The 23,902-nt window shown below is 32.8% G+C and overlaps 1 long non-coding RNA gene across 1 annotated transcript; it reads right to left on the bottom strand.

The window, feature by feature from the left end:
• Nucleotides 1–5,294: 5,294 nt before the first annotated feature.
• On the bottom strand, nt 5,295–23,448 carry LOC133310952 (uncharacterized). Its single transcript, XR_009751508.1, has 3 exons — nt 23,321–23,448; nt 19,078–19,283; nt 5,295–5,670 (listed from the first exon to the last, which is right to left on the bottom strand). It is a non-coding gene; the product is annotated as an uncharacterized LOC133310952 (long non-coding RNA).
• Between the last annotated feature and the right edge of the window lie 454 nt (nt 23,449–23,902).

The raw sequence follows: 23,902 nt of genomic DNA on the forward strand, positions 1-23,902 counted from the left end.
TGCATGTTCCTTGGGGGATTTATATGTTCGGACAACCCTTGGATGATGCTGATTTTGATTGGATTACATATGTGATTATGGTTATATGATGTATGTTATGCTATGTATCTGACCTTTCATGCAGGAAGTGAACTCATGAATGGAGATTGCTCCATAAACCCTGAGTTTATTGAGATTGTCAATCTCACTCCATTTGGAGATATATTTCAGGTACCCATGCAGAAGCTGAAGAGTCCTCTAAAGGAAAAAGAGTGATATATGGGTAGATATCCCGAGCTGATAGGAGTTATATACTTTGTACATAGACATGTTTTGTGTATGTTTATATTTTGTATCACAACAATGGTATATGGTTTTGTAGCATGACGTATGATTATAATGGATATATGTATATGATGTATGCGTTGTATATGCTTTGAAAGACATATATGTACATGAGGAATTGCAGATATATGTTTGGACTGTGTATGCGAAAGCATGTACATTTAAGGTTTTAAGTTGGTAAGAATGGGCACAGAGTCAAATCATGTTGGAATCCATGGATGGATTCCAAATTTATGAATATGGATATCTGGTTGTTGGACTTTCTTTTTTCAAGAAATACATTAAAGATGTGGATTTTAATCCCTGATTAGTCCAATTACAGTCGTTGTGCTATTCATATGACTCTATCCAAACTAGTACCAGTTATATTTTTGGATAGTTATTTGATCATCAATTTGGTCACATGTATGTTAAGTAAGGAGTTTTGTGCAGGTATGAAACTGTACACTTATAATAATTTGGATAATAATTTACGCAAGGCAATTTACATAGAGGTACAAAAGGGGAAAAAGTCAAGTCACCTAGCTACAAATAACTTTGGTGATACTTTAATTGAAGTCTTCCGCTATATCTTAATCAAGTAAGAGCGTTTAAAATCAGAAATTACGAACTTTTCTCTGATTGGTCTCCGAAAGCTATCATCATGAATTTGAAGGTTATGCCAAGTCCATAAATGCCAGCAAGTTGTAAAGAAAACATCTCTCCAATCAGCTTGGTCTTGATGATTCCAATCCTTACTAATATTCCTGATGAGTCATTCATGTAGGTCTATATTGAAGAAATCATTGGGAACCCTGTTACCAAACCAATCTATCCATAATCTTTTGACTTGGGAACAATCTTGAAGGACATGAATGATAGTTTCTTCACTATAGGGGAAATTAATGCAAATATGTTTCTTCACTATAGGGGAAATTAATGCAAATATTAGGACCACCGTTCCACTTGCATATGTGCGACTCCTAACAGAACTCCCATATGTTTTTGGTTTGGTTTATAATTTTTTGCTCTTAGGAACATGTAATATACGGAGAAGAACATGTTCTCATTAATGACAATATTGTAAATATGAAAATATTCTCATGTCTTTGATTTAGCCATCTCAAATAAAAAATTTCCCATTTTTATACTTCATTTTATCTCTTCTATGTAACTTTCTCAATCAGCTTACACGAAGAAAGAAGGAGAAGAAACCTTTCAACCTTGTCTCAATCACTCAGCAAATCACTACGCACAAGAAGATGCGAGGAAAGGTTGTCCAAAAGGATTTTTTTTTTTTTTTTTTAAATATTCTTTTCTCTTGTGAAACTAAAAAACACAACTAACAGTATTCAAAAAAAAAAAAAAAAAAAAAAAAACACAACTCACAAGGTATTTGGCGTGTGATACAGTTTATGAGGCACTCTCCTAATCTGCAGTCCAAAAAGTGGGTTCCTCGTAATTAGATAGAAAAACTGAAGAGAAAGGGGGTGCACTAGTAAAATTAGTCATGAATCAAATTTCCAAATTATTTTGGGATCCTCTATTTACATAAAAGCATTCTCGTTTATAATGGAGTTCAAACTATGATCTAATTCTGAATGACATTATTCAGTTTATCAATGAGGATACTATAGGAATGGCAAGACTTCGGCGAATTAATTCTTTGTAGTTTTGTCTTTTGTTCTCGGGGGGCTTTGTACCACCCAATATATATATATATATATATATATATATATATATATATATATATATATATATATATATATATATATATGGACTTATCGTTTCTCAAGCTGCTTGAGATAATCTTATCTACGACTACTAAATCATAACCGTACAAAGATGGATCAATGGTGATAAAGGAAGAGAGAGAAAAAGGAAATCATAAACATTCAAAGGTGAATCAATTAATTTAAAGAAAAAATAAATAAAACAATGTAGTTTTGGGATAGCTGGAGATAAACTTATCTCAAACTGCTTGAGAAATATTTTTTCATATATATATATGGGCAGGATATTCTTACACTGGTGTAAGAGTTAGAAGTTTTACACTCAATCTTGACTATTGATCCACTTGTATCTAATGGCTCACATTGCTAAAAAATTTGAACCCTTACATATAAGTGGGATCAACGGACAAGATCGAGAATGTAACTTACACTGGTGTAAAATGATCCTGACCCTATATATATATATATATATATATATATATATATATATATATATATATATATATATATATATATATATATCTTGTCGTTTCTCAAGTTGCTTGAGATAATTTTATCTCCGGTTATTAAATCATAACCGTACAAAGATGGATCAATGGTGATGAAAGAAGAGAGAAAAAGAAAATCATAACCATTCAAAGATGAATCAATTAATATAAGGAAACAAATAAACAAAACAATGTAATTTTGGGGTGGCCGGAGATAAACTTATCTCAAGTTGTCGGAGAAATATTTTTTCCATATATATATATAAGGTAGGATATTCTTACACCGGTGTAAGAGTTAGAAGTCTTACATTCAATCTTGACCATTGATTCACTTGTATCCAGTGGGATCAACGGACGAAATTGAGAGTGTAACTTACACTGATGTAAAATGATCCTGACCTATATATATATATATATATATATATATATAAGAAAAATATTTCTCAAGCAGCTTGAGATATATTTATCTCTGTCCACCCAAAAACTGTTTATTTATTTCCTTATATTAATTGATTCATCTTTGAATGATTATGATTCCTCTTTTATCTCTCTTTCTTATCACCATTATTCCATCTTTGTATAGATATGATTTAGTAACCGGAGATAAAATAATCTCGAACAAATTGAAAAACGATAAACCATATATATATATATGTAGAGAGAAGAAGAAGGTTATACTTACCACCTTTTTTCGTTTACAACCTCTTATAATCACAGCTTAATTGTTGATTTTCGTTAATCTATCAGTTATAATTTATTGAATCACATTTATTAATTCCCAATAGATTATAACCGTCAGATTGACGAAAATCAACAGTTAAGATGCAGTTGTAAGATGTAAACGAAAATATGTGGTAAATATATCATTTCTCATATATATATATATATATATATATATATATATATATATATATATATATATATATATGTATGGGTTTGATTTTTCTGCAGCTGTTTTATGTGCAGCTATGAAAATTTATCCATATATATAGGTTAGAACATTTAATATGAGGAATCATAACCATACAAAAGGTGAAAGTATTAAATGTGAGAATCATAACTATACACCTATTATTGCTGCATGTACAACAATTTTATATATATATATATATATATATGTTAAAAAAGCATTCAACTGATATGTTTGCTGGATATTTAAAAAGTGCCCTTATTAATTGAAAAAGGTTCTTCTCCTGCTTGTATGCCATGCCATTTACATTCTTACAACTAAGTTTTCCATGTTTCAACCACACAAAATATCAAATGTTTAGTAATGAGATGTGAATTCTATCTTGACTCAAAATTCATTTCTCTTTTCTCTTTGTCCTTTTCCTTTAAAATTCTGTCATATATGGAACGTGACAGCTTTCAAATTTTCATGTCAATCATGCAAACAAGATGTTCTTATTCGGTTGGTCGTGTGTAAGTGTGATTTGCAGCCTTATGTTGTTGTGGCCAATTCAGAGACAACTTTCAATAACATTACATTGTAATGTTGCCATAAATTCTGAGTCAGAAAAGAAACTTAACCTCTTTTGATAATTTGTAGTTAGCAAATTAGGTACAACCCTTAAATTATATATATAATTCAACAGTTTTTTTGTTTTCTTAAAAATATTTTCCTCAAAATATATTTAAAATTTTACATATAATTGAAGAAATAGTAAAACAAAGTTAACAAAAATAATTACCAATCAAATGAATTTTTTTTATTTTTTGTTTTTTGTTTTGAAAAAATAAAAAATACCAAGCATATTTTTATGTTTGTGAAAAGAAGAATGGTTGTGAAGAGTTTGCTAGCAAGCTTTTATAGTATTCTTACCATGTGTACTAATTTTGTTCATATTATACATCAAATTGGTTCTACCAGTTGTTAACTTTCATCGCTAATATTTTTTGATTTGGTATTCTCTGCATTTCTCATTCTTTTTTATCCATTTCTTTTAATTTAGTATCTCTTTGCAACTCTATTCAACGAACATCGCGACAACAAGGAATAATTTACATTAACATTAAACTTGACATTTGGAGAGCGCAGAAGTTCTCACATTTAGATATACCTATATACTTTGATTATTATATCTTTTGAAGCTTATAACACGTGAAATGCCTGCTGCGTGCAGTTCATTGGTTCCTGGGAGAATTCAAGTGTGAGCTGAATTCAAAAAAAAAAAAGAGAAGAAATTGTTTGAATGGTGATTGAGGTCACACCTAAGCAGAGCTTTGAAACAATGAGATTAGGAGTAGGCTTATGTCATAAGCTTTAACTACATAGAAAATCACAAGGTAACCTAAGTTTCAAAAATGATAAATGTTACAACAAGTTCAATTGTGAAAAATTTAAATGAAATTGGCATTGGTTTAATATCTTACTATCATGAAGAAATACTAACAACATATTCCAATCACTTAGAAGCATGCAGCTTTGGAAAAAAAAAATTGAAACTTGATTGAAGGTATTACACAAATATGAAATACCCATTATGCACAAAAAGAGTTTAGTAGAGAAATCAAAAACTGAAACTTACATAATTAAAAAACTTTCTTATTTAACTAATATTTTGCAAATGTTCTTATTTAGCAAGATATGCATATTCCAATTGTCTCAATATTTTATTTGTTATTTATATTGTAGTCCACCCAGGTGCTCATCTCTCTTTTTCAAGCCTAAATATTTTTCTCCTGTATTTAATGCCAAGTGTGCACGAAACAGAGTCATGCCTAAACACCATGAGTTTCAATCACATCTCGTGAGTTACTTCTGAGCTGATATAACAATGAAAAGTTTATCCTCAGTTGTTATTTCTACATTTAAAATAACCATAATAAAGGATATTTATGTTACTAGTCTTAAGCATTTGAAACATTATACAAACAGTACTCAACAGCCGTCAACAATGTCTTTTTGTGCACTACATATACTAAACAGTCAACGCTGAGAAAACATGCCTTTTAGACATAAGCAGAAACACCAACATCTACTGACATGCCATGAAGCTGTACTTCGCGAATTACAAAAACAAGTTATTACATATAACAGGAGAGAATAAACTTACCTCCTTCAATATCTCTGGAGGAAATCCAGTTGCATCAAATGTCATCAAAGGGGGAGGAATGTTGTCACCCTGTCCAGTGAAAATTATAATCTGTCCAAAATAGAACATGTCATGCATGCTACATATGTTTTTTGTTGTTGGTAAAATTGGATAAAATTAAATAAAATCTCAAACAATAAAACAATCAGAATCAAGATACCTGTGTATCGACCTTGGAAGGTGAAAACGTCCTTCCCAGTCTTCTAATACTGAAACTACCTCCCCTACCTCAGCTGAGCGCATGACACAATTTCTATTTTGGGTTTAGTAAGAAAGAATTGAGGGTAACTTACTTTGGAGAAATGGGGCTCCAAGAAGGTTGAGGCCAAGAGCGAGAAAAAAAAAGAAGATAAAGATAATTGTTTTTCGTCTCCCTTTTCTTCTTCTTATTTCTTCGCCGATTTGTTTCTTTTGCGAGTTACTGATACTGTAAACAAATGAGGAAGAAGAGGAAATGGAAAAAAAGAAATTGAGAAAAGAAGAGGGAAGTGCGCAACAGACGAGAGCGAAGAGGAAAGAAGAAAAAAAGAATAGAAAGAGGAGTCACGTGACATTTAGACAGGGGATATTAAGACTGTTAGATGTTAGTAAAATCAAGGGTTCAGATTTGGTGTCAAATTTCGAAGTTTGACATTGGTGTCAGTGTCAAAAGACCCTATGCCATATATATATATATATATATATATATATATATATATATATAGAGGTAGGATCCTTTGATACCAGTGTCAAATTTGAAATTTGACACCTCATATGAGAGCCATTAGATAAAAAAAGATCAATGTGTCACATGCTTATATATATAGGTAAAGTCGTTTCTCAAGTTGCTAGACGTCCAGCTAGTAATCCTGATAGTTGATTCGCATTTATTCCCCGCATTTAATGCTTTCATCCACCTATGTATGGTTATCATTCCTAACTGGACATCCAACAACTTGAGAAATGATAACTCCATATATATATATATATATATATATATATATATATATATATATATATATATATATATTATCGTTTCTCATGCCATAAAAGATAAAATTATATATATTAGGATTAATATTTCTTATATTGTTGAAAATAATTTTATCTCCTACACATACACAAAAGTATGTGGGACCCTTTATTTCTTTTATCTTCTCCTCACATGGCCCCACACAATTTTGCGTATGTTCGGAGTGTTTGCGGTTTGAATTGGATCGATTTTGAAGCAAAAATTCTAATCCAATCTTTGCGATTTAATCATTTAATTATCCATTCAGTTTGAATTTTTTTCAAATTTGATCCAATCTAATCCAATTTTATTCAGTTTAGATTGGATCAAATTTTAATTTTTCGAAAAACCTAAAATTTCAGGCATACAAAGTTACAAACCTAAAAAATAAAAAGATGATATAAATTAAAAAATTATACAAGTAGAATAAAGTAAATTACCTATCTCTATCTTTACAAATTCTTCTATAAACTCTTCTACATCATTGGAAAAATGAGTGGACCAGAACCAATCTTAATAAATATGCAAAATAATAAAATAATAAATATATAATACAAATCAGCTTGAATTTGATCTATTTTCACAAACCAAATCGAAAATCGATCCAATCCACTTAAAATATGCATTTTTTTTTATTTACGATTTTTTGGTTATCGACTTTTCGGTTAGGCCACCGCGGTTTGAATTGGTTGATGAACACACCCATTACAATATGAGAAACATTAATCTCATAAATATAATTAGGAATATTTTACACAGGTATAAGTTATATTCTCAATCTTAATTGTTGATCCTATTTTCATCTAACGACTCTGATTTATTATATATGTGAACCATTATACCTAAGCAAATCAATGATCAAAATTTGGTGCAAGACTTCAAGACTTCTTAACCGTACCCCAATATAAAAATAAAATGCTTAAAGTTGATTTTCATAAATCTTAACCGTTGATTTTCATAAATCTAACAGTTATAAGTTGTTAAAAATTAATAATTAATTAATAAAAATAACTTAATCAATATTAACCATAATGGTTAAAACTGAATGTAAGATTTATTATTTAGTATAAGTTGATAGTGTCTTTTATATAATATATATATATATATATATATATATATATATATATATATATATATATATATATTGGTTGTTCTCTTCGAGTCTGCTTGACAAATTTTTTTAAGATAAAATCTAATTTTAATCTCAAGTTAAAAAAAGAGATTAAAGCTAAACATTATTTGGTAATTATATAAAGATATTCTGATGGTTTTGATGGAAAGAAGATAAAATAATTTTTTATTAGGATAGATTATTTAGGGAATTGATAAAATTTATAATTACAAGTTTAACATAAGGGTAAAACTATAAAATAAATAAGGACTCCAAAAAACTAGAATACATCTTAAAAAAAAAAAACTACTTATGAGAACTTTTAACTTTGACCTTTTTTTCTTTATTATAAAAAAAAACTATTTTTATAATACTAGATTTCATGAAATTGTGTATAGTTAAGCAATCAAACATTCCATCCAAGCTTATTTTTTTAGATCACCTTACCATCGTACATAATAACACTCATGGTCAAACAACAAACATTATATTAATAATAATTCTCAAACACACAAAATCAAAGACTACCTATATTCATAAGTTCATTCCTAATATTTATTCTAATATATTAAGGGTCCATTTGGATGAGTTTTTTTTTAAAAAAAATAATTACACTTTGCTTATTTTGTATGGACTTTTTTCAAAAGTTAATGCTATTTTGCATTTGGATGTAGCACATGAAAGAATTTTTGACTAAATATATTACTTGGATGTTAAAATTAAAAAACATTTTTCATCTATAAAATTACTAAAATTGACGTGTGAAAACAAATAATGAGAACAAATTTAGTTGTGGTGAAGGCCATAGTAATGACAGCGGTGGTGGGAACAATGGTGGTATAGGTGGTAGCAACGATGACGTGGTGGTGGCGGCAGCGATAACGGTGGTGGCAAGGTGGTAGCAATGACAATGTGGTGGTGGTGGATGCGGCGACAACAACATTGGTATAGGTGATGATGGAGTGGTAGCGACAATATGGTGGCGGTGACGATGGTAGGGTGGTGGCGACAATGACAATAGTATAGGTGGTGGCAGAGTAGTAGTGATAGTGGTGACAACGATGACGATGTGGTGGTAATGATAGCAGGGTGTTGTGATAATGGTGACGGAAACGAAAGCTGCAGAGGAGATGAAATTGGTTAGGGACTTAGGGTTGGGGTTACGGTGGTAGCAGCAACAGCAACTAGGGGTGTTCGCGGTCTGAATTGGATCGGTTTTGGAAGCAAAACTCATCCAATCCAATCCTTTCGGTTTGATCATATAATCATCCATTCGGTTTGGATATTTTTTCAAATCCGATCCAATCCAATCCAATTTTTTTCGGTTTGGATTGGATCGATTTTCGGTTTTTTGAAAATCCTAAAATTTATTTCATGATTGTTGTGCAAATAACATCTTTTGTATATATTGTATATATTGGCTTTGTAATTTTTTATTTTTTTTTTGAAATACAAAAGCATTAGTAAACTATAATATAGTTTTTTTTTTTTTTTTTTGGCAATGAGATATGAAGTTCTATAAAGATAAAATTGTGTTAATAAGATATGACTAGATTTTCTCTTGGGTTTAGTTGATGGGTTAATGGGTCTTGGATTTACAAATTTTTAGGCTATGATTAGGGAAAGACCCAAGTAGGTAGAGGAAAATTAATATATTGGATCGGTTTTCATCAACCAATCCAAAAACCGATCCAATCCAATTAAAATTTACGGGTTTTTTTCGGTTTTCGATTTTTGGTTTATTCGATTATCGGTTTTTCGGTTCGGTTACCGCGGTTTGAATCGGTTTGGATCGGTTGATGAACACCCTTAACAGCAACAGCGACAAGGGCAATGGTGGAGGTGGTGGTGACAATGGCAACGATGAGATTGGATCAGGCATGGGTAAATTTGAATTTCGGAAAAAAAAAAATTAACTTTTGACTTCTAGAAGCTAGAAATTTTAGCTTCAATAAAGAATAGATTTTTGACTTTTTTTTATGACTTCTCTCTTTTTTAAAAATAGACATCCAAACACTAGTTTATAACGAGAATGACTTTTTGTCTTTAAAAAAAGTAACTTTTGGAAGAAGAAAAAAAGTCAATCCAAACAAACTACAAAATATAAACAGATTCATTACATTCTACATTCTTGTTTTCTATACTTGCCCTCAAACTCGATCAATATGGCTCTCAAAATCCTTAAAGACTTCATGTTTTTCAAGATATAGGTAAATCATTATGGCACAAGAATTCTTTGCAATACAAATCATTCTTTGTAACAACGGGTAATATGCATGCTCTCAAAATCCTTAAAAACTTATTATTTTTCAGGATATTGGTAAACCATGATATAGACTTGATTAATAAGGGCATGTTTGTATTCACTTTTTAAAAAAGTACTTTTTATAAAAGCTACAACTATTTAGATTTTTAGAAAAATATCTGATTTTTGAAAAAAAATATTTGGCTTTTGACTTTGGCTTTTTTTAGAAGCTAAAATTTTTAGCCTTCGAAAAAAGTAAGTTTTTGACTTTTTTTATGACTTCTGCTTTTTTTAAAAGCAGGCATACAAATAGACTTTTTTCGAGAAGTGCTTTTTTTTCTTAAAAAAAGCAGCTTTTGAAGGAAAAAAAGCTCATCCAAACGGGCTCTATGTTCAGACTTGTTTGAATTGATTGGAAATGAAAATAAACGTGAATTGATAGATGTAAGTAGAATTAAGGGTTAATAATGAGTATTAAAGTTCTTATTCCTACATTGGTATAAGTTGAAACATGTTTAATATTTTTCTTATTCATCATACAATCACATAAGCCTATAGCCAAATACCAAGAAATTAAAACAAACAAACCAATAACTAATCCATTACTACACCCTATTCAACTTTTTAGTTAATAATAAAAATAATATTTTTCAACCTTTCCACCCTCTAGTCTTAAACTGCATTCTCCATGGAACATACGCCAAGTAAGCTCCTAAGCTTCTCAAATACACCTGATTTGAGAGGCATGATGAACAAATCAACAACTTGATATCCACTTTCGTAGGAAACAAGATCAACGATACCATCCTTTGTAAGATTTCTCAAGGAATGATACTTCGTATCTATATGCTTGCTCCTCTCATGTAAAATCGAATTCTTAAAAAATTTAATTGTTGAACTGTCACAAAAAATCATTGTTGCTTCATATTGTTTGAGTTGAAATTCTCCAAGAATTTTTCTCAACCAATTAGCTTGACAAGCACCAGATGCGACAACCTCAAATTTGGCTTCTGTTGTTGAAAGAGTGACTATCGGTTGTTTCTTTGAAGACCACGAAACGGCGGCCGAACCAAACATAAATACATAACCCGAGGTGCTTTTCTCATCCTTAATATTACCTGCATAATAACTATCAGTAAAACCAACCAAATCCGAACTTTCTCCTTTTTTATAAAACAACCCAAGAGTTGTACTCCCTTTTAAATATCGTAAAATACGCTTTACAACTTGAAGGTGTTTTTCGGTGGGATTTTCCATGTATCTACTAACAAGATTAACACCATACACGATGTCTGGTCTTGTTACTGTTAAGTACATGAGACTCCCCACAATTTGTTTGTACATAGTATTATTCACTTTTCTTCCATCAAGGTCTTTGGTAAGCTTTAATCCAACCTCTATTGGTGTAGCCACTGAATTGCAATCCTTCAAGTGAAACTTCTCCAAAATCTTTTGCACATATTTCTTTTGACAAACAAAAGTACCACGACCAGATTGATTAACCTCAATGCCAAAAAAATCGTGCATTAATCCGAGATCTATCATCCCAAATTCATACTTCATGGACTTCCTGAAAGTCTTCATCATAACTACATCATTCCCAGTGAAAATGAGATTATCTACATACAAACAAACCAAAAATAATTTGCCACCGTGAACAACCTTAATAAACAATGTATGTTCGTAAGGACACTTTTTAAATCCTTTTTTCAAGAAATAAGCATCAAACTTATTGTACCAAGTTTGAGGCGCTTGCTTTAACCCATATAAAGCCGCCTTTAATTTGTATACTTTATGCTCACAATCAGGTTTCACATATGCAGCAGGTTGATCAATAAATTCCTGCTCTCGAAAATCACTAAGCAAGAAAGTAGACTTCATTTGATATATAGGCCACGACTTTTGTGCCGCTAAGGCAATCACCAACCGGATTGTGTGAAGTCTTGCAACTAGCGCGGACATGTCTTTGTGGTTTGCTCCAAAATCTTGCTTGTAGTCTTTAGCCACCATAAACGCATCGAATTTGTCAACGCCACCATCCTTGTTCAGCTTTTTCTTGTAGGCGCACTTGACACCAACGGTATTGTGGCCTATGGAAAGATTTGACAATTCCCAAGTATTATTTCTCGCTTCAATTTCAACATCCATTTCATCTCTCCATTCTTGATGTTTTACAACTTTAAAAGTAGTTGGATCACTATTACTTTCATTCATGCGGTTCTCATTTTGGTCATCGTCACTATCAACTACACCAAAGGAAGACCTTGTATCCATGCTCACACGTCTAGGGATGTATACATTATAATAATAATTTACCATGCACTTCATAGATTTGGATGGAAAGTGCTCCACGGCAAGCTTCCAAAAATTTGTGTTATTTGATAGCGAATTTAATTTCACAAGAGATTCAAATTTCTTCTGGTCTTCCAATATCCACGACTTTGAGACGTCTTCACCCATTTCATCAAACTTCCAACTTGAGAAAGCAGTACCAATCTTCCATTTCAGGAGTTCTCTTGCTTCACCAACGTGCTGTTGAACACAGTCAACTGATCCAGGACAGTTACAGTAGCATGAGTCAGGCCTACCTTTCCCAATACTATTTGTATTGGTTTCAATAATATCTGACATTGGCCAAATTTGGGTGCCCAACCACTTCAAATCATCATCACTATTATGATGTCTTACGTTGGCTTTTCCTTCCCACTTTGGAACTTCTGCTTGAAACCTAGGTCCAATGGGAATTACAGGTCTTGGAAGATGATTACCCCTGGAAGGTAAGAACTTCTCGCGGGGCTGGTTGGGTTCCTTTTCTCTACTACTAGAAGCGAATTTTCCACCGTTCACATACTGGTCAAATTTTCTTTTCTTCTGGAAAAGAAAAGAAAAATGTTTCATACTAGTATTAAAATATAAAACTATTTATGGGTCTCTAAAATTTTTGAAGAATTATTCTTTGAGAAGGTATCACAGTCTCTATAAGTAAATGGTCAAAAGTTTTAATCCTTGCCTTTCTATTCATCTCAATTAAGTTATATTTCAGTAAAATATAAAGGGCAATCTCTTATTTTGCCGACAAAAGATACAAAACATTAAAAAAAAAAAAAAAAAAATTAGTTTTCTACATATATTTTCTCAAGAACCTAAAGTGCCATCACTTTACTCTCCTAATTATGCATAATGTCATCAAATTATCCCCTGAATTAGGGGCTCCATTATGGTTTGGTTCAGTTCGATTTCTTTGCCTAACCGAATTGGAAAAAACAATTCAGTATTTAGAATTGAATTGGTTTATTAGTTCAATTCAGTTCTCAACTGATTCATAACCAGTTTAGTTCAGTTCAAAACCAAGGGCTCCATTACCTTTAGGGGTGTGCATAGTTCGGTTCGGTTTCTTTGCCGAACCGAATTGAATTGGAAAAACACAATTTAATTCTTAGAATTGAATTGGTTTATTAATTCAGTTCAGTTCTAAAAACTGATTCATAACCAGCTTAGTTCAGTTCAGAACCAGGTCTAAATTGGTTTTTAACATCAATTTTTTTTTTATAGATAAGCCACAGGTATCCTCCACAAGAGGCAATCATGTTCGAGCCGGAAACATCCACATCATAGTGGGGGGCTAGCTCTCCCAAAGCAAATTTTTTATATCAATTTTGAATCCAAATAAAAATTACAAAAAGAATGAAGGAAAAAAAAAGAAATTTTAAATTATATATATAAATGATATTTTAAATTTAAAAATAAATATTTAAAAATAAATAAGAAATAAAAATACAGAAGAGAAAAAAAAATAATAAATAAAAAAGAAAAAAGACAGTAAATAACTAAATAAGAGGAGAAATAGAGAAGAAAAAAGAAGAGAAAAAAAGCTAGTTCGGTTCATGAATTAATTTTCAGTTTCAAAAACTAGTTTTCAGTTCAAAATAAGTGAAGTGTTTTTAGTGATTCTTTTGCACACCTCTAAACCAGCTCTGAAACCATATGAAAAGTATGATAATATTGAGGAAAAAAAATTATAAATATAATAATAGCATAAATTTGAAAAAAAGAAGCAATAAACAATTAAAAAGAAAATAAAGTAAAAAAAGAGAGAAAAATACATAAGAGAAATAAAATAATAAAAATAAAGGAATATTATATTTACCACCATTTTAAGCCTTACTACTTATTTGGTTACCGTTGGATCAACTTGAAATCAACGACACTTAATTTTTCCTCTTTTTCAATCATTAATTTCAAATTGATCCAATGTTAACTAAATAGGTAATAAGAGTGATAAATTAAAATGGTAGTAAATATAGTCACCCCCATAAAAATAAAGATAAAAGAAGGAAAAAAAATAGAGAGAAAAAAATATAAAAAATAAAAGAAGAAGAAAGAAAAACAATTCAGTTCATGCTTTTGTAAACCAGTTTAGTTCTTAAACTGGTTTTAAAAACGAGTTCAGTCAATAAACCAGTTTAGTTCATGAACTGGTTTTTCATAAACTATTCAGTTGAAGAACTTATTTTTAAAAAGCATAACTGGATTATAAAAACCAGATTTTTTTTAAGTTCAGTTCAGTTTTTTAATTCTTTTGCACACCCCTCTAATTACCTTCAGTTCCCTCTATTTAATAAAGAATGACTAATTTGATAGTATTGAACATAATTGAGGCGCTAAATTACTAATAGATGACATTAAGACGAAAGCATGAGTTTTCTTGAACATAAAATGTTGTAAATAATAATTATTTAGTTATTATTTAGTCGTTTATTTGTTGTATTGGGCCAAGCTCATTATGTCAAAATTAGGTCAAGTATTCTCTATAAATAGAGAACCATTTGTACAGATTATTTACAATTCTATAATATATCAGAATACCCTTTTTCAAGTTGGTATCAGAGCTCTCGATCTGAGGGCTTTGCTTCCGCACATATTATCTTCTTTTTTTAACAAAACCCTAATTTCTTTGCCTCTTGCCGCCATCGGAAAATTTTTCCAGGGACCTTTTGGACCAAGGGGACCATTGTTGACCTTATTTTTCCTCCGTTCTATCATTCTACGCATTGTTCCTTCGCCACAAACGACCGAAACACCTCCGACCGCCTCCAATCAGATCTGTCTTCACCGTTTGGACCACTTTCCGGCGACTTTTCAACCGCGACCACCCACAGACAAGTGCGCGCTCACCAGACGACCACACCAGAAAAATCTCAGCCGGAGAAGCCCCTCCACGCGCCGCCCCTTTCCCGGCGAGTGAATCCCACTCGCAGCTCCTTTGTCCGGCGCGTGGAGGCGCGTGCGGCCGTGTTTTTGGACCGGACCACCACCATTCTTCTCGTCTTCTTGTCTTCTGTCTAGATCTGTGATTATTTTTCTGCTCAGAGGTCATTTGATATTCTGTTTGGTTGATTTTATCGCTGGTTGTTAACTTTTTTGTTAAAGAATGGCCGAGCATGATAGTTCTTCGATCTTATCTGGTAAGAGCACACGTTCTATATCTCTTCTTGCTTCTTGCACTGATTTTAAAACCTCATGAATTTTGGATTCTGGTGCAACTGATCATATGGCTTGTCGTACTGAGTTGTTTTGTTCTTATCATCCTACTGTTGGTAGTCATACTATATCCGTAGCTGATGGATCCCATAAATCAATTATTGGTTCTGGTAACATTCAAATTCAACCTTCTTTGTTTCTTAAAAATGTTCTTTATGTTCCTCAGCTTTCTACTAATCTTATCTCCACTCAAAAACTTACAACTGATTTGAATTGTTCTATCACATTTTTTCCTTCTCATTGTCTTATTCAGGATCTTACCACGAAGAAGACACTTGGAGTTGCTAATGAACAGGATGGGTTGTATCATCTCCTTCCAGACCATGCTAGCAAAAATCAGTTATTAATGACACGTCATCCTTCTACTTCAGAGTCTATGATTTGGCTCCATCACAAGCGTCTGGGGCATCCACCATTTAGTCTTTTGAAGTCTATGTTCCCCTCTCTGTTTCTCAATAAGTCGGTTGAGACCTTTCATTGTGATGTTTGTGAATTTGCAAAACACCATCGAGTGTCATTTCCTTCTAGCACTATTAAAAGCAAGGAACCTTTTTCTCTTATCCATTCTGATGTTTGGGGCCCTTCTAAAGTGCACAGTGTTTCAGGTGCAAGGTGGTTTGTTTCTTTTATTGACGATTGTACTCGGATAACATGGATATACTTGATGAAAGACAAGTCTGAAGTACCACAGATATTTATTCGGTTTCATCACATGGTTGAGACTCAGTTTGGTAAGGGTATTAAAAGACTCAGATCTGATAATGGTACTGAGTACGTCAATCAACGCCTGTCACAATTCATTTCAGACAGAGGTATGATTCATGAGCTCACATGTGTTGATACCCCTCAACAAAACGGGGTTGCTGAAAAGAAAAATCGTCACCTTCTTGAAGTTGCTAGAGCACTACTTTTCCAGACATCTGTTCCTAGTTCTTATTGGGGAGAAGCAGTATTAGCTGCAACTTTTTTGATCAACTGTTTACCTTCACGGGTCCTTAACAATATCAGTCATATTCATTCCATGACTTCCTTCCTTCCTTCTGTTCCCATATTGCAGAGCCTTCCACCAAGAGTGTTTGGATGTGTTGCCTTTGTCCATGTTCATAAACAACATCGGAGTAAGTTGGATCCTAGGGCTCTTAAGTGTGTCTTCCTTGGTTATAACCCTTATAAAAAAGGGTACAAGTGTTATCATCCACCAAGTCAGAAATTTTTTGTTTCTATGGATGTCACCTTTCAAGAATCTGAATCTTATTTCCTGGGTCCCCATCATCAGGGGGAGAACAATTCTTCAGAAGACTCGTCTCCTTCCTTCTTTGAGTCTGGATCAATCTTCTCTCTTCCTAGTGTGTCTGCTCCTGGTGTGTCAGAACTTTCAAATACACCTGAGATACAACCCATACTGTCTCACCAGCAACCTCAATCGTCTGAACCACTGGTAAGTCTTGAATCTCCTATTTCTTCTGAGTCTCCTGAATCTCCTGTTTCTGATTCTAATATTATTTCCTCTCATGATTTGTCTATTTCTTCTGATATCTCTAATGACTTACCCATTGCTTCTACTTTTGATGACTTACCTATTGCTCTTAGAAAAGGAAAAAGATCTTGTCACAAGAAAACTTGTTTCTCTTGTACTCAATACCCTATCTCCCACTTTGTTTCCTCTGCTAATCTTTCTGTGCAGCACAAAAGCTTTGTTTCAGCACTAGATTCTATTGCAATCCCAAAATCAGTACATGAAGCCTTGAAATATAGGAATTGGGCTCAAGCCATGCAAGAGGAGATGAATTCTTTGGAGAAAAATAAAACATGGGAGGTTATTGATAGACCCAACGGAAAGAAAGCAGTAGGGTGCAGATGGGTTTATGCCCTGAAATATAATTCTGATGGCACTCTTAAGAGATATAAGGCTCGATTAGTGGCCAAAGGTTACACTCAAACCTATGGCATTGATTATGAAGAAACCTTTGCTCCAGTTGCAAAGATGAATACAGTGAGAATCTTGTTATCCCTTGCTGCCCATTACAATTGGGATATAAATCAATTTGATGTGAAAAATGCTTTCCTCAATGGTGAGTTAGAAGAAGAAGTCTACATGGAAATCCCGCCTGGTTTTGATTCTCTGAAGGGGAAAAATAAAGTTTGTAGATTAAAAAAGGCCTTGTATGGATTGAAGCAGTCACCTCGTGCTTGGTTTGGAAGATTTACTAAGGTTATGATGACCTTAGGATACAGACAGAGTCAAGGAGATCACACTCTTTTCTTCAAGCACTCCCAAAATGGGAAGCTTACTGTGCTCCTTGTATATGTTGATGATATTATTATCACAGGTGATGATTTTGTGGAGAGACAGATTCTGCAAACACGGCTTGCCTCTGAGTTTGAAATCAAAGACCTTGGGAAACTGAGATATTTCCTAGGGATAGAAGTAACTCATTCAAGCAAAGGAATTTTTATCAGCCAGAGGAAATATGTTCTTGATCTTCTCAAAGAAGTAGGAAAGCTCGGTTGTAAACCCTCTAATACTCCTATTGAGCAGAATCACAAGATGGGCTATGAAGAAGAGAGTCCTCCAGTTGATAAAGGACAATATCACAGCTAGTTGGGAAATTGATATATCTGGCCCATACTAGACCAGACCTAGCTTATGCTGTTAGTGTTGTCAGTCAGTTTATGCACGATCCAAAAGAAAAACACATGCAGGCAGTAGAGAGAATTCTTCAGTATCTTAAAGGTACTCCTGGTAAAGGATTGTTATTCCGACGTGATGGCAATCCATCTTTAGAAGTCTACACAGATGCTGATTATGCTGGATCCGTGACGGACCGTCGTTCTACCACTGGTTATTGCATGTTTCTTTGCGGTAACTTGGTGACATGGAGAAGTAAGAAACAAGATATGGTTGCCAGATCAAGTGCAGAAGCTGAATTTCGAGCTATGGCTCAAGGCATTTGTGAGTTACTGTGGCTGAAAATTGTACTTGATGATCTCAAAATAAAATGTGAGGGACCTATGAAGCTGCTATATGATAATAAGTCCGCTATTTGTATAGCTCATAATCCAGTTCAACATGATCGGACTAAACATATTGAGGTTGACCGCCATTTCATCAAAGAGAAACTTGATAGCGGGTTGATTACCACTCCATACATTCCCACTGGGCGTCAATTAGCTGATCTATTAACAAAGGGGCTTCCTTCAGACAGATTTCAAGAACTCACTAGCAAGCTGGGAATGATAAATATCTATTCCTTAGCTTGAGGGGAAGTGTTGTAAATAATAATAATTTAGTTATTATTTAGTCATTTATTTGTTGTATTGGGCCAAGCCCATTAGGTCAAAATTAGGTCAAGTATTCTCTATAAATAGAGAACCCTTTGTACAGATTATTTACAATTCTATAATATATCAGAATACCCTTTTTCAAGTTAAAATAAGCATGCACATTATTTGTTTTTCAAGTCCTTAGTATCCTCGCATGAAAAGGCATGTCAAAAACATAAAACTAATGATGAACCTCCATCCAAAAGTATAAGATTTTAAAAGTGTACTTAGTGCTTGACACTTTACCTGTGGACTTTGAGCACTAGCATTCCTTAAGTTGTGGACTTTCAGCATTTGATTATGAAGTGTTTGGTGGGATGACTTCTTATTGCAAGGTTCCAATGCAAGGTCTTTTGAACATATAAACATATCTCTATCATCAAGCGATCCAAGAGCATATTTTCCGTGCCTAGTTGTTCCTCTTGTGGACAAAGTATTCGCTGCCATAATAACTAAGAGAAGATCACTCATACATTAGAGAGTGTATTAAGATGGAAAAGAAAATTAAGTTATAGACCTCCAAATATAATTAATTATATATGATAAATGTGTTTATCACATGCAAACCATTGATATATTTATACTACTAATATTGGTTAAGTACTAATCTAATATAATAAAAATCTTAATCTTCTAAATCCCATTCATGTTGAATTTATATTAGGAAAGAATCAAGAACCTTGATATTCTCATAACAAAGAATTCTTGAACTTTCAAAACACAAAAATCTTATTATCAAAATATCAAATTTAAGATAATTTTATTCTCTGGAATTAATACACTAATAATCAACACCAATAAGGAACGTATCAATCTTGTCCGAAAATTGTGACAGAACTAACAATATTATCTATTTTTGCATCCAAAATATTATTAAAATCTTTGTTAGAGGTATACGGGATCTTATGATACGCATGTTCGATGCAAAAATTGAACAATGAAGCTAATAGACTACATGCAAAGTTGGAAGAATTATAATCTAAGATATGTGATGAAATAATGAAAAAGAAGACTAGCAATGCCAACAAGAAAATATAAAAATGAATAAGAAAAAAACAAACTAAGATATGGAGACTAGGGATAATAAACACATCCACTAGGGGGGCTTTCTATGATATTCCGTCAAAAAATAAGGTTATTAAATTGCAATTCAAACCATGAATCAGAAATTGTATTGAATTACAAGATTTAGAGACAACGAAAAATGGGAATAAATCCTCTAACGTGATCACGTAATGTGAAAATCTGAGTAATAGATCAACAATCAACAATTAAAATGATCACTCTTCTTCATTTTACAAGTTTTCTAATAAATGTATATCTGTAAAGAATCAATTCAACCCAAAAGCTTAAGCTTTTGAGTGAGGCTACCTTAATGGTTTTATACTTCTCTAACACATTCCTTCACACGAGAGCCCACTGGGGCATGAAGGGTGGATAATGCACAGGTCCACCTACCTATGACAAGATATTCGACAAGAGAAAGTGGAGGATGATGAGGATCGAACCCGTGACATTGAGGCTCTGATACCATGTAAAGAACCAATTCAACCCAAAAGCTTAAACTTTTGGGTGAGGTTACCTTAATGGTTTCATACTTCTCTAACAATATCCATTAATCTCTTGATAAATGATGTAAAGAAACCAATTCAACCCAAAATCTTAAGGCATTAGATGAGGCTGCATTAATGATTTTATCTCTCTAACACATACCCTCACATAAGAGCCCTTCGAGCTTGAAACATGGATATTGCACAGGCCCATTTTTTGTCTGCCTTATGTTGCACAGGCTCATTTTTTATTTACCTTATTCTTGCTTAATTAATTCCACCACAAAATAGGGACGGTGAAGATCGAACTCTAGATCATTTGATTACTACACCTCTGATACCATGTAAAGAATCATTTCAACCAAAAGCCTTAAGGCGATAAGTAAGGCTACATTAATTATTTTATATCTCTCTAACACACTCCCTTACGCAAAAGCTCTTTAAGCTTGAAGCGTGGATATTGCACAGGCCCAATTTTGGTTTATCTTGTGCTTACTTAGTTCCACCAAAAAGTGAAAGGCGGTGAGGATTGAACTTGTGACCACTTGGTCACTCCAACTCTGATGTAAAGAACCACTTCAACCCAAAGCCTTAAGCCTTTTGGTGAGGCTACACTAATGATTTTATATCTCTCTAACAAATGACATCAGAGGATCCATGCCAATGAAAAATAGCTTTAAATATTTCATATTAATGATGTATCATGCTCATTGAAATAATTTCAAATTAGTAACTACGAATCAACAAAACAACTAACCAAAAGTCTCAAAACAAAATCATAAGCCATAATTGAGTCAAATAAAGTGACTGAAGAATATGTTTTAGAAGAACAAAATCAAAGCATTGATATAGCCAAACAAGGTATATAATTAGTAAGCAAGAGAATGTCAAAAGTATTTATTTCAGACAAATCAAAAGAGAGCAATGAAATAGCCAAATGAGATGCATAGAGTAGGTGTGAGTAACTATTGAAACCCTTAGGGGCGTTTGATACAGGAGAAAAAAAAATTTACTGAGAAAATAATTTTGCCGGAATGTGGTGAGAAATATTTTTTTCCGAATAAGTTACAAAAATGTGTTTGGTTGACCAAAATTTGTCCCGGGAATATTTGATTAAGTTTATGAGTTGATGTTTGAGTGATTGTGAAATAGTAGTAGGAATGTGGGGTTATTTTACAAAAATAACCCACCTTTACTTTTTCATTCAAAATTAGTAGACAAAAATGTAGGGTTAAATTGGTCCATATTATTTTGGTTACTTTTTACTTCCCCAGGTAAAAAACTACACCAACTAATCTATGGACTTTCTAACAAGGCAACCGTACAAGAATTTACACATAACAACAAAAACCAGGCAAACTTTTTACCGGGGAAAGATTTGCATTTATTGGTACCAAACATGACATTTTAATTCTCTCTACCAAGCTTTCCCAAGAATTCAAAAATAATCTGGGTACTAAACACCCCCTTAGCGTTTGAAAAAAAAAATAGAACATTTTGGAAAAATTCATATTGCAATAAATAAAATTCCCACAACAATATTTTTTTCCTAAACCCAAAATAATGTCATTTTTTGTCAGAACAAGTTGCACGAGAAACACTTTTCCCATAGAATAATCAAATACAGTAAAATCAATGCATTTTGCTTTTCTTTCATCCAATTCTCAAGTTGAAATTGATGAATAGTTATATTGTGTGATTATTATCGATGATAAAGAATCACACTATTCATACATCTAAGAATCGCTGGCTTAGCAAATAGTATCTATTGGACCCTATGCCTTAGAATATTTTAATGATGACTCACAATTGAAGCTATTATAATTTGATGGTTTGTTGAGTGTTTATTGTAGGGGATGACCATATTAAAAAAAGGTAGTGCGAAGGATAAAATACCTATATTTGAAAGATTGAATATTAGGATAAGTGGTAAAGCTTCAAGAAGACAATGGATAGTAAGATAGAAGATTGAAGATAAAGTCATATAAGAAAATCATTTAGAAGGATTTATGTCTATATATTCTCAAGCTCTTGGAAATCAAAAAACACACAGATCCCTCTAGGCAAAGTCTAGGAGCGAAAAGATTACATTCAGAAGTATTGTGCTTAATTTTCACCTTTCTGCTCTTTGAGAAATACTAGTTAGGTTATCAAAAATTATTTTAGGGTATAGACTTAAACCTAATAATTTAACTTATTTTTAGAGTTAACAATAGAAACAAGAAACAATTGGGAATCTTAGACCTAAGAGGTTAGTTTGAATAGAGATTGGGGTTTTGGGCCTTAGAGTTAAGGTTTGAGGAAATGAATTTCAATTGTAAATTGGGATTAATTTGTATTTGCAATTATATCTTTAGTGAAGTTATTTCTATTGAGTTTATCAACTAGGTGCACCTTGTCGGGCACCAGGTCAACCATCCGGTGCACCTCGGGCCCGACGAGGTGAACCTGAGGCCAGGCGTGGTGCATCCGGCGCCTGTTGAGATGCACCTCGCCAGGCGTGGTGGTGCACCCGGTGCCTGTTGAGGTGCACCGGATGGTTGACCTGGTGCCCGACGCCTAGGGTCAGAGACCTGGGTTCTTTTTTATTTTTTTGATACATGTTCTTTCACTCCTACAATCTCAGAAGGTTTTTTATGCAGTTTTACTTTGGCAAAGAATTATTCAAAAAAAATTCCATTACTGAATTTAATCCCTTCTTGAGTGCCGCATGGATTGACAATATCCAATAGTGAACGTATGATTCAAACAACTATACCCAAAAGTAAAACTTTTTTAGCTTCTAAAATTTCTGTGATTCACAAACATGATAGCTTTCTTTTTCAAAGAGAAATACGGCATGCCACTTTTTTGGACGACATACCAGAGTGAACCCCATTCACTAGAAAACCTAATTACATTAAAATCAAACAGGAATAATAATGAGTGGTGTGACTTACTTGTTTTCAGAGATTTTGAAAGGCAAAATCCACCTCAAATTCGAACTCCAGCCGTAAAAGAGACCTGGTAAGATTATATAGCTGAGATTGAAATCTTAAGCAGGTGGAAAATTTTTAGGGAGTTGAGGACGTTTAGAATTTGATTAAAAATCAGCCGAACATAGTTTATATCATGCCCTAATGGGCTTATTGACTGAGAATGGGCTAAAGCCCAAATAGGTATTTATAAGTTATAATCAATAAAATTGTCTGTGTGATCAAATCCTAATCACATAGGAATCCTAGTCAGATAAAAAAGATAATCCTAATCAAATAAGGGGAAAGATATTGTAACAACCAATTAATATTAATATCAATCAATTTCACCGTTACATCGATTATGTTGATCCACAGTTATATATTTATTTCCATATTTATATGGTTATAATTTTCTATATTTAATAATTTATATTTATTTCCACTTTTATATGGTTATCATTTTCCATATTTAATATTTTCACATTAAATATGGGAGATCATAACCATACAAAGGTGAAAATAAATATAACAGTTGGATCCACATAATCGATCTAACGTTGAAAT

The sequence above is a fragment of the Gastrolobium bilobum genome, unplaced genomic scaffold (genome assembly GCF_033153095.1).
Source record: "Gastrolobium bilobum isolate Gb01-03AN ecotype WA unplaced genomic scaffold, APGP_CSIRO_Gbil_v1 utg803, whole genome shotgun sequence".
NCBI lineage: Eukaryota > Viridiplantae > Streptophyta > Magnoliopsida > Fabales > Fabaceae > Gastrolobium > Gastrolobium bilobum.